A 16,076-nucleotide genomic window follows, 5' to 3' on the forward strand; every position below is an offset into this window, starting at 1 on the left:
GTGTTAAAGTCAAACGTGTTAACTAATAAAAAACGGAGGTAGTAGTAAATAGTATGCTTGTAAGTCTTATGTTTATTTCTAACTTAATTGAAATTTTATAGGATTCAATCCAAAACTTTGGTTAATTCTATACCTATACGGGGTTATTGCATTCTTGATCTTACTCCAACTTTTCAAAAGTTTTGTGAGTAATGAATTCTCTTTTAAGACACTTGTAAAGTCCTTTAAAGCATTCTTGATCAAGTATTCTTACGAAGCACTTTTAAGGTCTTTCAAGATTCTCAGTTCTAGTTTGTTGCTAATCTCGATGGTCATTGAGTTCATTTTCCCCCCCACTTGTCGTTTTTGAAAGTGTTATTTTTTCCAGAAAGACACCACTTAGAGCAACACACATTATGTTCTCATTTAGGTTGTGGAGGTAGTGCCTATAGTTTCACTTGAAAGCTTACAAAGAGACATGTATATTGTCTTTGGGTAAAAGTTCGTTGGGAAACAAATAGTTAGCTTCCACTTGAGCTATCTTAGCCTTTACGGAGCCATTAATCTCCCACTGAACCCCCTAGTTCTTGCTAAACCGGTGAGTACCCAGTGAGTCACTTAGCTCCCACTGAGCCAGTGAACTTCCACTCTGGCTAAGAGTTTTAGACATAAACTTGAAAAGACGTTTAGAATTTAATTCTATCCATAACTTAATATGGTTTCCTTTCTTAGCTCCAACATTTTGTTTAGTGTAACATTAGTCCTTTTTGCAAATATTTAAGAGCTTTATAGAAAGGGATGTGATCCATCATTGTTCGAGTCATTTTTAAATGGCATCGAGGTCTCCGTGAAGACATACTATGATCTTTATGAAGTAATTTATGAAAATTTTAATTTCACAACTTTGTGATGGTCATGCTTTGCTCAAGCAAACATCGCTCATCTTATCGAGACGTTTTAATACCTTGCAAAGTCGATTATGTACTTCATTGAACTCTTGAACTATTCAAGGTCAAGTTTGTTCACATTTGATGAAAATAGACATATTCTTTCCAATTTCTCGTGAAGAGTTGAAGTAATTGAATCTTTTTTAGCTTTCAGAGTCAATTGTCTATACCAAGAACAATAGCTTTTTACTTTGTCGGTTTTTAACAAGTAAGACTTGCTTGTCTTACAATGATTCCGAATCGATCAACTGTCAACAGCCTATATAGTGTTGAGTACGTTCTTGTTAATGTGACATTGCTAAAGATTTTAGGAACACAAATCATGCCTATGATTTGAACTTTTATGAGTTTTCATGTTAGGGAAATGATTGTTTATAATCAAGCATTCTTGACTCATGGAACATAATATTCTTTCGCAATTTTTGCTCTTTTACATTGAATGTGAGTCTTTCCGTTTGTTAACGGATTGTTTGTTGATTATGGAACATAATAATAATTTATTTGTTCCATCCTTAGCTTAAAAGGTCTTTAAACAAAGCATACGACCTTACAACTGATGTAGCACCACTTGCGTCATTCTAAGCTTGTAAGTCAATAACTTAGCTTATCTTCAATAGTTTGAGGTCACTTTCAAAGTGGAACACTCAAACAGTATCTGATACTTGTGAAGATCATAAATTTCTAAGTTAATTAGAATAACATGAACTTTTTAGCAGAAATGGAATCTTATTCCTTTTCTTTGTTCCTCGTTTCCTATGATTCTTATCATACTTTATCTCATATTCTTTCGGAATCATTTCTCTAAGAGTCTTTGACTTTAATTATTTGTTAGGCATAATTAAGCATCTAATGCACCATATAACAAAGTTCAATATTTTCCATTAATTCGTACTTTAATTAATACATCAATGAGTTGTACTCACCAGCATATAAAGCGAAAAGATAGGTTGGTTGTCATGCATTGACAATTTTAAGTTTCCAACTCAATACATCGTGTTTATCAAAACTACCTAGTATTTTGAATACATGATGTCTAACCGTCCTTTTGGAGTTTTAAAAGTCATTTATGAGAATTGTATTTTAGAATTTCTTTTCCTATCTTTAAGAAACATTATCAAAGATTTCCTTTACTAATAATGGAAAACAATATAGATTGATTTGGAATTCTACAAATATAAGTGCAAAGTATAACCATTTATCAAATAAATAATATAATAAGTTTGAAATTTAAAATCATTCATGCAAATTTCAATCTTATTAAGCGTCTTATCCACGCATTAAATTTGTCCCCATTTGGCGAGAATAAGGCGATTCCAAGATCCAAATAAACGAAGAGTAGTTAAGCATGCTTTAGCTTGTCTTAACACTTAATCTCCTAAGGTAAGCAACTCTTTGCTAATGGCCCAAGCCACTCTTGGTTGGATAAATCGTCGCATATAATGCTCTCTCAACAACTTATCAACTTTGCAACGACATTTTAGGACTCCATTACTCATATTGTTGAGTATAAACGAAACAACCTTGTATGTGATGTCTTGCTTTGGCAAACCCATCAACATACCATACGTATCCTAGGGATTAATAGTGCTTTGGCAAATGTCGCTCAAGACCGAGGCCTAGTGTAAGGAGGGTATTCCCATCGTAAGGGGTCCTCTCCTTAAATGTCCATAGACATTTAAAAGCCTAGGACTTTACACTTGTTAGGGTGTAGCAGGATTTGAATTCCTGACTGTTTAGGGGACCTTGAATTAGAAATGATTCAATCATTATGCTTTTTTGTAAGAAACAAGTAGGGAATTGCCGACAAGTTTTAGGAAAACTCATAAACCTTGTTCATGCCTTTCTTCCATGTGGAGTTCATGGAAAAATTAGCACAAATGATAAGTTAACCCATTCCCAAATTGGTCTATAAACCAGAAATGAGTTCGGGAGCGAGGGTACTAAAATAACGTTCCTTCTAGAGGGGTTTCGTTTTCCTAGCCCTAGTGCGGCCTCTACTAGCTCTTCCTTTTTTACAATTTCATCACCAAACAATATATGCAACACCTTACCTAAAACTATGTTAGTTGATTTTTTTTACACATACCAATTCACGTAGGAATTATATCGTAATGTCGTTATTCTTTATTTAATCAAATTCGTGAAAAGGACAAGAAAATAAACAATATTCGCCTTAGGTTAAGTGATCAACCAACAATTTTTTAATTCAATTCTAATCTTTATTTAACGCAAGATGCGATGTGGAATTGATTAATTAATTATTTTATAGGTGATCAAACAACATAATTAATTAATTAGGGTTTTTTTAGACAATAAAAGAAATTTGATCTAACTAAGGGCTCGGGAATATACCACTTCTCTTTGCTAGATCTCCATTTAGAACACTTATGGACTCCTTCTTGTTGGGGAACCTCCACCATAGTAAAACAAATATCAAAGGGGTGAGTGTTTGGGACAAGAGGGGCTAGGTTACACAAGTTAACAAGTATTTTGCCAAAGTTTTTAGGTTAATTTATGTGTGTTTAAGCCTCGGTTTAAGAATTTTTTTTTATAGGGAATGATTAGGATTAGGGGGTTACGAGCATTCTGCCGCTGCAGGTGTCGCGCGCAATAGGATAAGTTGCGCGCGACACCCTAGCGCAAGTGATTAGGTTGCACTGCTAGGGCAACACAACTAATTGTTTTGCGCGAGGCTTTATGGAAAGATTCGATTTTATATTTTTCGTATAATTCTGAATCTTCCGCAGCGACACTCTCAAGGTTGCGCTGGGTGTCGCGTGCAAATGAATTAGTTGCGCGCGACATCCTAGTGCGACTATTTGAGATATGCGCGGCTTTTTCTGCGGCAGCATTAAAATTTAACCTAGGCGCTTCTAAATCCGTCATTATTGTGTTTTAAGCACAAGCTTAAGCCTAATTATGATCGGGTTTAGTTAATTGTACCTTTGTTTTGGCTTTATTCTTTAATTCGGGCTAGTCTTTTGTGTTTTGTGGCTTAACTAGTTCTCCATAAGTATTCTTCACTTCGATCCAACACGAAGATGATTTTATTTATCGTCATTGCACTTCCTGTCGGGACAGAAGACCAAAAGTAGATGTCTATAATTAGCCCCCACTATGATTAAGTCTAGATTAGATGATGATCAAAATAGTCAAGGAAATAAATCCGAGACTCATTCTGCGAAGTTCTCTAAGGATAGAGAATCTTTCAGTATTGTTTAAGGATGTCGAAACAGTCTTTGGTTCGCTAAGTGTTTGAAACAAGCAGCTATTAAGGCTAGAAAAAAGTTTGTCCTAGTCTTAACGCGCTAAAGAATTTAGATTGATCCTTTGCAATTGTAGAACCCTTTTACAATTAAAGGTGTTCTTGGTGATGTGAAGTTATGAGAAGAGATTGGTTTTAAAAGGATAAAAGGGGATGATTTCCTCTCAATCGTGTCATCATTGGTCTAAAGTCCCTCGATATGTCATTGAAACTTTAGCCTAACTTTAACAAAGTAAAAAAAGATGAAAAGGGGTTTTTGGTTTTCGAGCCAAAATGGTTCGATATTCGAGCTGGGTCCGCTATTCGAGCCAGGTCTGCTATTCGAGCCGGATGTCCACAAGATAAAAGTACATGTCTCACGAGTGGAGGCATATATCCAAATCCAGTGAGAGGGAAGAAAGTCAGCAACTCTCTCATCAGTTTTGTCCACAAGATGAGTACACGTATCTCATGACTGGGGGCACGTGACTACATAGGCGCGACATCTTCTCGTCGCTTCTTTATATAGGGGGTGGTCGAACACCCTAACTGTCCGGTAAGTTAGTAAGCGCACTAACTGCCGTATTTTCTTCCATTCAAGAAGTAATTGTTCCTGATGGTTCGGCGCGCCTTTCGACTTGTGAGCAAATGCCTACAGTAATTCTCTACCTTTAAGTTCCAAGAGGTAGATCTCGCAAAGCTTGGGCTAAAGTGAAATTTTACGCAACACCTACGTCGTACGATACGTCATTTGCATTTTTACGCTGCATGAAAACGCCTCCCTTTTTTCTTTGGACGTGAAAAAAGAAGAAAACCCGGACATTTGTAACGTCAGTACAGTAAAATGAAAAACCTGTCTATGGGTGCTTTTACGTAAACCACCATCATGGAACGTTTTAAGGCACTCTTACAAAAAACGTTCAAAACGTATGCTTGGGGAAGGCACAAAGCACGATGTGCGTGCAATATGATGCAAAAAACTAACAAAGAAGGAAATAAACTACATAATGGAAAGCAATTTAAAATATTTTGATAATTTGCGTGCCATTATGTCGAATGACGAGCAAAAACCAATGAAAAATGATCAAACGGATCAAAATCCAGATACCGGTCATTTTAGTGACCAGTATCCGCGCGCAACTCAGTAGGTCGCGTTGGCCAGGCGCGCGCATTTTTCTGCATTGCGCTGGTCTGTCACGCGCAACTGATTTGGTTGCGCGCGACACTTAGTTCAGCAAAAAGAAAATCGCAAAACGCAATTTTTCATTTCGCTTTCTATCTCCTTCCTTCTTCTATTTTCGCCTCTTTTCTCTCTAAAGAGCTCGATTTCTTGCAATTTTCGAAGCTAAAGGAAGCAAAATTCGTCCTTAATTCATATTTGCCATATTCGAATGTAAGTTTTTTTTGCTAAAACTTGTTCTTTTCTTAATGAATTTGAAAGAATTTCGAATCGTTAAACCCCAAATTTCGAATTTGGGGGTTTTCGATTCAGTCCTTTATTCTTAACATTGTTTGCTCTATGTTGTCATGCTATGTTTAAGGAGTGTTTTGCAACAAATTTCATGAAAAATGGTTAAGTATTGAACCTTGTATTCTAGGAACAGGTTCCGCGGAAAACCGTGAACGGCATGGTGAGGACTATATGTGCTTTCCCAGTTTCTTATCGGAGAGCCCTCGTGACTTTGTCACGTTGTGACCATCGGATGATCGCGATAAGTTTTATTTCTTTTTCTTTTTAACGAAGTTATTACATTTCATGTATTAATCTTCGTTTTGGATTTTGCAGGATGTGCAGCAACCGTCTAGTAGTCGCCGAGCACCCTGATTCCTTTTGTACATATATTATTATTTATTTTAGGAAACAGATGTACATTTTTTTTTGGCATTGTTGTACATATGACACATTTGTATATATGTCATCATTATTATGATTATTTTTTTTGTTTCCATATGTACTTATTTATTATTATTTTTATTTTAAAAAAAAAAGCAAAAAAATTTTTGAGGGAGGGAAAGGGTTCCTGACTTACCCCCTCGAAAAATAACCAAAACTCGAAAAAGGTAGGAGAAAAGAAAGAAAAAAGGAAGAAAAAGAGAAATAAGAAAATAAGAAAATAATAATAATAAAAAAAAGAAAATAAGGAAGTTAGAAAATAATAATAAAAAATAAGAAAATAAGAAAGTAGGAATGAAAAGGGACACAAAGGCTTAAAAGGCAAGCATATGATTTGTCTTAAGATTTCGTGAAGATTCCGTCATTATGTGAGCCAAAATACGGAAATAAATCTAATTCACATGCTGCAACGGGTGAGACGCGCGCAACTGAATGAGCTGAGCGCGGCTGTCGCGCACATGTGAATTTGTTGCGCGCCACCTGTTGGTGAACTTTCCTTTGAGCCAAATTTGCTGAAAATTTGCCCCTCTTGGGTCTATTTAAATGTGGTTTTGTGTAGGCTTTTGATCATCTCGCATTCATTCGCTTAGTAATATCATAAGAAACTAAATAGAATTAATCTCTCTAAATTGTCACTCTTTTTTTTTTTTTAAACAATGGTGAAGATATTTGAACAACGTTTGAAGCAATGGGTCACTTCCCTTTCAACCGATGACAAACAAGCTTTCAAAATTTATCACCTAGACCTTCTATTGAATTATATGCAACTAGTGATTAATTTTAATTTTCTTCATGCCGCAGTCAACCATTGGGACTCTAACCACCATCTTTTCTTATTTAAAGGGACGAAGTTGTCCCCCTACCCAGTGAGTTCTAGACCTTGCTAGGCTTCCCTACAAATACTCTCCCTGTGACTTATTCGCCTACCTTGTCCGATCCCAAACCTATATTCCAAAGATTTTTCGACTTGTGCGACAATGATATGACCAATATTGGAACTGAAGAAGGTATGAACTTGATTTAATTTATTGAACATTTCGTTGCCCTTCGTGACAACATGACTAAACAACGCTTTAAAATTCGTGCTTTATGTTATTGTCTTGTTGTTAATTGTTAAATTAGGACAGACAAAGAATATGGAGATTATTCCACAGTGTACATAGAAGAGCAAACAGAGGGATGTCATTCACCCGCTCCTTTGTCTTTGGCGGAAACCGTTCTATGTTTGAATCGCCTTAGAGGAGACACTAACGAAAAGGGTTTCACGGGAAGTCTATTCCTATATAGGGTACCTTTTTTTTTCGTCGTTCATCAGTGCAAGTTACGAAGTTGCGCTGCGTGCGGATGGTGCGCGCAACTGGTTTTGATGTGCACGTCACCTGCTTGTGTAAAAATCGCAGACTATTTTTTTTAGATTTGGCTCATGGAGCGTTTGCGAATTGTTGATCAGCCACAAAACCTTGAGGCTAATGGAGTAAGGACATTCCCTAGACGTCGTATCCTTTATAAGAACAAGAATGAAGAGGAATGGACCTCTTTTTTCTGTCATGGGGTTCCTAACATACGCTTTGTGATTCCGTGGTGGAACATAAATAGTATGGTTGGGAATAGTCTCAATTGCCCTTACATTAGGCTTTTAGGCTTATCTAGTACAACTTATACTTTTCTTGCACGGTAATGAGACAATATGGGATGAAACAAATTATTCCCCCGTAAGATTGTGATGCCCCTAAAGATGTGATTTTAAAACCCGAGCGAGTTTTTCGTTGGATGGAGTATTGGTCAAGTCTTCCTAGATGGATAGTACAAAATCCTACTGCGAGTATTGTATTATTTCCTTTTACAAAGCTTGGATGAATGCGGCGGATAAGGGCGAATTAAACAAGGCTCGATCTCAATATCAAGGTGCCACAGCGTGCAATCCACCTAAGCCTTTGATGCATTTGGCCACCAGTACTCCTCCTAGTGGCCAAAACAAAGGAGTTATAAAAAATTAGACTTCTCATCTCCTAAGGCGCGTTCAAAGAAAAAAAAAAGGAAAGCTCCCTCAAAACCCGCACAACAAGGTGTGATAATCAAGGAACCTTCGCAACAAACTCGAAAAAGGACTCTAACGAAAGCTTCGGAAAAGGTAAAAAAGTTTGAAAAGACCCTAATTCCCAAATTCAAGAACAATGTATGGGTTAAGAAGAAGAGCATAGGAGAAAGCTCTAAGGTTTTTGAAAATACTGCGATGGAAACTACTCCTCCATCGTCCCTTACAATTGAGAACATAGTAAAATCTTAGAGTGTTACACAGTTTCGCTATCAGTTTTAAATTGAATAAAGTGTAATCACTACTATGTTTTTTTTCGTTTACAATATAGTTCAACAATGTCTCTCTTTTCTTTGAAATTTGAATGAAATAAAATGAGCTTTATATTTATATATTTTGATATGACCGAATCATAAAGATTGCATATGCATTCGCATTTCAAAATTAGGTCTTTGCGTAGTTCTAATGTTTTTTTTTTTTATATTTATTTTTTTATTTTTCTTTAATCTCTTAGGTAGAAATTAAATGAAAAATTAATCAAACCGTGTTTAAAATGAATTAAATAAAAGTTTAATTTTATTTTCCAAGTATATGTTATATTTAAGAAACACCCTCTTTTTGCTGCAAGTAGAAGTCGCAACTTCGTTCAAATGTAAAAATTCGGGTTCGCAGTTCGTCATCAGGTGGCGTGCGCAACATCTATAGTTGCGCGAGCTTGTTCGTGCGAGCTTGTGACATCCGCGCGCAACTATTCTAGTTGCGTGCGAAACCTGTGCTACGAATGTCTCAAAATTTTTTTAATTCTGTATTATTACCCCCCAAGTGTGAAGATTTTTTCGTGATGTTCGAAAAAAATCAGAACACTCAGAACGGTTAATTATTTCTAAATTCCCCCACCCAAGTGTTATTTATTTTACCATGTTATTCGGTAAAATCCATAACACTTAGAATCTTTCAATTGAATGCTAATTAAAATTGGTTGTATGAGTGAACGAGTTTATCCGGATTTCATATGTAATATTTCTTAAGTTGATCAATGTTTATTAATTGGCGAATTTCATCTCCTCCGATATTCATTAATTTGACAGTTCCTCCTGATAGGATTTCAATTACGACGCGGTAGGGACCTATCCAATTAGGTTTTATTTTCCCTCTTGGATCAGTTGGTGGACCCGTAACCTTCTTTAGTACAAAGTAACCTTCTTTTATATTTTTGGGTTTTACTCTTTTATTGAAATGAAGCGCAATGCGCCTTTAGTAGACTTGTACATGATGCAAAGCTCTTAATCGTCGTTCATTGTGGAATAAAAGCTCTTCATACCTCGATCTTACTCATTCAGCTTCTGGTAGCTTACTTTCAAGTACGATGTGTAGGGATAGTATTCCAGTTCGACTGGTTGAACTGCGTCCATTCCAAAAACTAAGGTGTATGGAGTTACTCGTATTGATGTTCGTATAGACATTCTACAACCTCATAATGTGAAGTGTAGTTTATTCGGCCAATCTTTATAATTTTCTGCCATTTTCTTAATGATGACTGTTATATTTTTATTTGCCGACTCTACAGCTCCATTCCTTTGAGATCTGTATGGGGATGAGTGATGATGTTTTACTTTATAACAAGTTAAGAGGGTCTCGACTTCAGCTTTGAACTGAGATCCCTGATCACTAACTAGTTCATGTGTAACTCCATATCTACAAAATATGTTTCATTCGGAAACTTTGCGACATGTTTAGAATGATATTCACGTAAGAAGCAACCTCAATCCACTTGGTGACCTAATCGATGGCTACTAATACGTACTTGTGCCCTCCTAATCCTGTTGGAGAGATTTTTCAAATTATGTCAAATCCCTAAGTTGAAAAAGGCCAAGGGGAAGTGAGATTGTATAGTTCGGATGGTGGAAGGTGTTGTAAATTAGCGAACATTTGTCACTCTGAACCTTTTTTAACATATTGTATGCAATCACGTTCCATAGTGGACCAATAGTACCCTTGTCGTGAAATTATTTTTAAAAGCATTTTACCATTCATGTGAGGTCCACATACACCTTTATAAGTATTTTCCATAAGGCGTTGGTGAAGGATAATTAGGTCGTTGGACTAACTACCCTCAAGCAAACAATATTTATAAACCTACACCTACACTAAACAAGTTTAGTGGTAAGTAGAGGGTCGAACCACGGAGACGACATAAACACTATCAACACCACCACCAATTAAGCTAGGTCAAAGAGATAGGATGGATAGAACAATAAACAAAAATGAGATTTATATTAAGTTAAACTAACACCAAGGGAGAGGGTCAAACATGACAATGATCTTCAATAAAGTTAGGCAATGGAAATGAGTTTACATGCAAACCAAATATCTCATATAAGGCAATACCAACAATACCATCTAACCACCTATCGGGGTCAAAGGCTTTCCCAACTTAACACATGCTCATACTATCGTCATAAGCTGTGAAAGTTAAGGTTTTTGCATAGAATCGATCACCTAATGGATATCCCTAAGTTACACTATCGTCATAACTTAGTTCAATCCACCCAATTACAACACATGATTGGCCATTCACATGGAGTAATTAGTAAAACATGGTTACAAGGTATATTTAATCACATATAACCAACATTTGTCTAGCCTAATACATTCAAGATTCACCACATGCTATCACCAATCCCTTAGTAAAGGGAATTACTCACTAATCATGAACAACTAACACAAAACCCAACAAGAAGAACAAAGAGAAGCAATTAAACTAAACAACTACTCTAATCAAGCAAGAAATTAAGAAAGAACAATAAATGAGATAGAGTTTAGAATGCTCATTGAAGTATTGAAAAGGAATCCAAAACAATGTCACTTTGCATCTTCATCTTCTTCAATCCACCATTGAAGCTCTTCACTTTCTCTCTCTAAAATACCCTAAATTACTCTTAATCTACATTGTAAAGTATAAAAACAAAGATTAAAACTAAATCTAAGCCTAATTTATGTGAAGATTGATGGAGAGATGTTAGGGTTTAACCCCTCAAAGAGGAGAGAGAAAACCCCAAAGAAACCCACCACCAAAACTTGGCCAAAAAGAGGAGAGGAAGAAGCATTTAAAAGACCCGTAGCTGCTCGTGCGCGCCCGCGATAGAGGCCTGCGCGGCCGCGCACTGGGATCTGACAGCAACATTCTTTTTCAAACGGCAATAACTTCTGTTCTAGGAGGCTTCTGGGGGCGTGCGACCTACCTTTGGAAAGAACTTCAAGTCTAGTTTTCAATGCAATTTGAATCGCCTCAATCCATTTTGTAGATAAAAAGTTATGGCTAAAAGAGTGAACAAAGGTTAGTTTCGGAGTTCAGGCCCTTGAGCGCCCGCGCCTATCTTAGGAGCGCCCGCGCCTATCTTAGGCGCGCCCGCGCCTAAGCCGCGCCCAAATCGCGCCTACATTCTGCCTCCTTCAATATTTTCAACCCCAATGTTAGGCACGCCCGCGCTTGGTTTGGCGCGCCCGCGCCATTCTGAAAGCACGACCCGCGCTGTCCGTATGGCCTTGCTTGCTTGCTCCTTAACTTCCTTTGTAGCTCTTCAAATGAACTCCAATTCTCCAAGCTCTTCATTCTATTAAAATCAACTCCAAAAGCCTACAAAACACGAGGAAAAGCACAAAAACATAATAAAGGGAGAAACGGAGCAAAAGGGGTACAAACAAGGGACAAACGTAGAAAAATACCGCAATTAGAGGATCTAAATAGTGGCATAAATGCCACTTATCAAATTCCCCCACACTTGCCTCTTGCTTGTCCTCAAGCAAGAACAAAAGCAGAAACAAAAAGAAAGAAAAAGGATCTAATAACACTAAAAGGAGAGGGGTGAAAAAGAATATACACTAACTCACTTTCGTAGGAATCACGGTTGTTTTTAGCGTAAACAACAAGCCATTTAAACCTCAAAGTCGCCTTTGAGGACGAGTGTGCTCTCGTAAGGGTTTCCAAAGAGTTTAACCCATAACTCTACACATAAAGCAACACAAACAAGGCAATGCACAGACAAATAAAATAAACACAAAAACAAGACGTTCTTGGTGGACTTTTTGGAACGAAACAAGCACCAATGAATGCACAACTTTCTAAACAAATAAGGGTATGCACGTTCCAAGATGTTTAGGGTTGAAAGAAACATAGACTAAGCTAAGCATAGAGAACTAAGAGCCGTACAATTCACCTTTCATCCCAAACTAGCTAGCCGCGTTCTCTCCACTAGCTTCAAGTCAACCATTAGGTGGGCTTCTCATGGTTCCTCGAAGGAACCGGAAAAAGATAAAGAAATGAAAACGATGAGAAGGTTATCCCGACGTCTTGGCTATGCACTCTCTCTCTATAAGCTTGACAACTATCTTCCTCCATCGATAAAGACTAAACTCTATAGGGTCTAAAGGTCTTTTATTGGTTGTAAGGGTATGCTTGGGGTGTAAGGTGGGAAAAATTTTAAAAAAATTTAAAAATTTGGTGGTATTCCCCCACACTTATTCAATAAACACACACTAACAAGACTAAGAAACAGGACTCCCCCACACTGGAACGGAGCATTGTCCTCAATGCTCAAACACGAGGGATATGAAGTTTTTTTTTTTTTTTTTTTTTTTTTTTTTTTTTTTTTTTTGGTCCTTACCTTATTTGAGTAAGGACGGCTTTTCATAAGCATTTTCTCTTATTTCACTGAATAGAAACACAGTTTACTCACTTGCTTGACCAAAGAACTAAAACTTTCTCATTTGCGTTCAAAATCAACACAAAACAATTCTCAAACCAACATGCTTCACATAAACAAAAGGTTTAGGGGAACAAAAGGTCATTCGGTTTGTAATGTGGCTCAAAATCAAGAAAGGGAAATAGGCTCAAAGGGTTAGAAAGAGGGGCAAATTTAAAAGAAAACCAATTTTGTAACAAAACAAAAAGAAGGATAAGAAAATGAAAAATGCCTATTTCCTCCCTTAAAGTGTTCGGTCACGATCTCGGGTAGATAGAAGTCAAACTCTGGATTGAAAAATGCATAACCAAGGATCCAAATATGCCACTCAACAAAGTTGATGAAGGCTAGAACAAATAAACCTCACGCGGGATTTGTATAGCAATTACCGACCTAAGGGGTTCATATCCACCATGGAGAGCGACACCGTCTTACCACAACCATGGATTAAGGCTACAAGTATCCCAAAGTTCTTAAAACCGCTACCTTAGCATTAAAATATGTTTAACTCAACCCAAAACACTCTCAAACCGTGCATACCATTACCAATTAGGAAGGAAAACATTCAAGGACACAAGTTCAAAGTAGTAAGACCAAAACAAGAACGGATCAAAACACATATGCAAACTTGCCTTGTTTTCAAAGGAAAAGACGCTATACAAACAAATATTCACAAAACGAGAACAACTTGAGAATGTATATACAAATTGCGCTAGAAGAGAGCATGATCAACGACAAAGCCATGCATACCAAAAGTCAAGTCAATAAGGCACTCATGGCCATCCAAATATAGAATAACCAAAGTCAAAAATAAACCTTGGTATGTATGGGGGGTAAATCAAGCAATCAAGAGACCAAGAAAGGGAAGAAGGAAACAACAAAACCACAAACATTTATCTTTCAAACCATATGAAAATAAAAGGGTAAAGCAACAAAAGAGAGGAGATGGAAAGAGTGAACCAAAATGTTAGGTGGGTGTAGAAACCCGCAAATTAAGTCATTTTCCTCATTTCCATTAAATTGCTCTTCTTTGATGCTTCAACTTCCATTTACAAATATTCCTTGGTTTGCTACTTCTTATGGTTCTCGGTCAAAGGTCATGCGCAAAAGTATAGACATCAAGTACCTATATACAAAGATAAACAAGAGGAAAACAAAATTAAAAGATATAAAAGAAAAGTAAAAGCAATATAAACACGGGTTACTTCCCGAGAAAGTCTTGTTTAAGGTCCAAGATTGACCTTATTAGTAAATAACCGGACAAAGAACGCAAAAGCTTGTCATATGCATCGGAAAATATTTCATGAAAAAGAGCATAAGTGATGCTCATATGACAAGCAAGCACAAAGTTGAAAGAAACTCTATGCTTGAGGGGAGGGGGAAAAGAAAAATAAAAAGAATTAAAAGAAAAATCAAAAGAAAAATTAAAATAAGAAAAAGAAAAAGAGGGAACAAACTCATTTAGTTGCATTTTGGAAGGTGAAAGCTCATCATTGAAATCAAAAGTAAGGTCATGGTGGTATAGAGAGGCAAGGGGGTCCTCAATTGGTTTATTTTTAAGAAAATATGGTAGTGAGATGGGAAAAGAAGGAATATTGCTAAACTTCCTTGAAAAAGGGATGTAAGTTGAAGGGGTTTGAATTGGGATCGCACTCACCACCTCAATTACACCACCTAGCATTGAATCACAAGCTTTCTCTTCCAACTCATCTTCAATACCCTCAAAGATTTTCGATGTATTCTCAATCACCAATTGGGATATTTCACTCTCAACAAGAGCATGATCATCATTTTTAACATTCCCCAAGTCACCATGAATGAACATTGGTATCTCATCATCACCTAAACCAAACTTTTCTCTAAGCAACCTCAAATCAATTTTTAATTGCATCAATTTTGTATCGTCAATGGGTTGCGAAGAGTTTTGAGGCTCAAATTGGGTGGAGGGGTTGGTATTCACGAAGTCATGAAAAATCTCACCATCCATACTCCCTCCATCACTTTCAAAATCATCATCCTCAATCACATTCTCAAATTCCAAATGAGTTGTCTCACTCTCTTGATTACCCTTAGGCTCACTCAAATGTGAGGAGGGAGAAGAAGGAAAGGCATCCTCTTGGGATGAGGCTAGTTGGGAAATTTTACTTTCCATCATTTTAATCCAAGCTTCCCTTTCATTCCTCTCTTCATCTTGTTTTCTCATAAACTCCTTAAGCATCTCCATACACTCTTCTTCCTTCGATCTCCCCACTGAATTACCCTCACAAAAAGGCTCATTAGACACATAGGGGAACTCATTAGGAATCGTGTATGAAAAAGGAAAGGAAGATGAAGAATTATGCATTTGAGAATTTTGGGTGTGTGAAGCATCATTGGAATTCATGCACATAATTGATGAACATTGAAAAATATCATGAACATTATCAACATTGGGATGCATCTCATTACAATTAGCATACAAAAGGGAAGGGTTACCATCATTCATCAAGGGATCATCATGGGGAACATAAGAATCATCATTAGAGTTTATGCAAGAGTTAGAAAAATCATGACAATTATCATAACTATCTTGCTCATTGCTATCCCGAGCAAACCACAAATAGAAATCCCAAGCCTCATCCGAAGATGTGGCTCGAAATTCACCATTAAATATGTTTTCAACCACCCCCCTAGTGTACTCATTCAAACCCCAATAAATTATCTCACAAGACTCCCATAAAGTACAACCAAGGTAATTAGAGAAGTCTTCAAACCTATTAAAGTATACCCAAAAGGGCTCATATTCAAATTGAGGCAAAGAAGGACATGACATTTCATTTTGGACAAATTGATCCATGACTCAATGAGGCAAAACAAATAGCAACCAAATAAGAAAGCTCAAATATTTTTGGAATTTCCCCTTTTTTTTCCTTTTTTTTAAACAAAAAATAAACAAAAAGAAAAGAAAATATTCGCAAAGACCTAGACTCAATAAGGTAATACAACAATAATGGAAGCCGTCCCCGGCAACGGCGCCATTTTGGTGAAGGATAATTAGGTCGTTGGACTAACTACCCTCAACCAAACAATATTTATAAACCTACACCTACACTAAACAAGTTTAGTGGTAAGTAGAGGGTCGAACCACGGAGACGACATAAACACTATCAACACCACCACCAATTAAGCTAGGTCAAAGAGATAGGATGGATAGAACAATAAACAAAAATGAGATTTATATTAAGTTAAACTAACA

Source organism: Chenopodium quinoa, unplaced genomic scaffold, assembly GCF_001683475.1.
Source record: "Chenopodium quinoa cultivar QQ74 unplaced genomic scaffold, ASM168347v1, whole genome shotgun sequence".
NCBI classification, from domain to species: domain Eukaryota; kingdom Viridiplantae; phylum Streptophyta; class Magnoliopsida; order Caryophyllales; family Amaranthaceae; genus Chenopodium; species Chenopodium quinoa.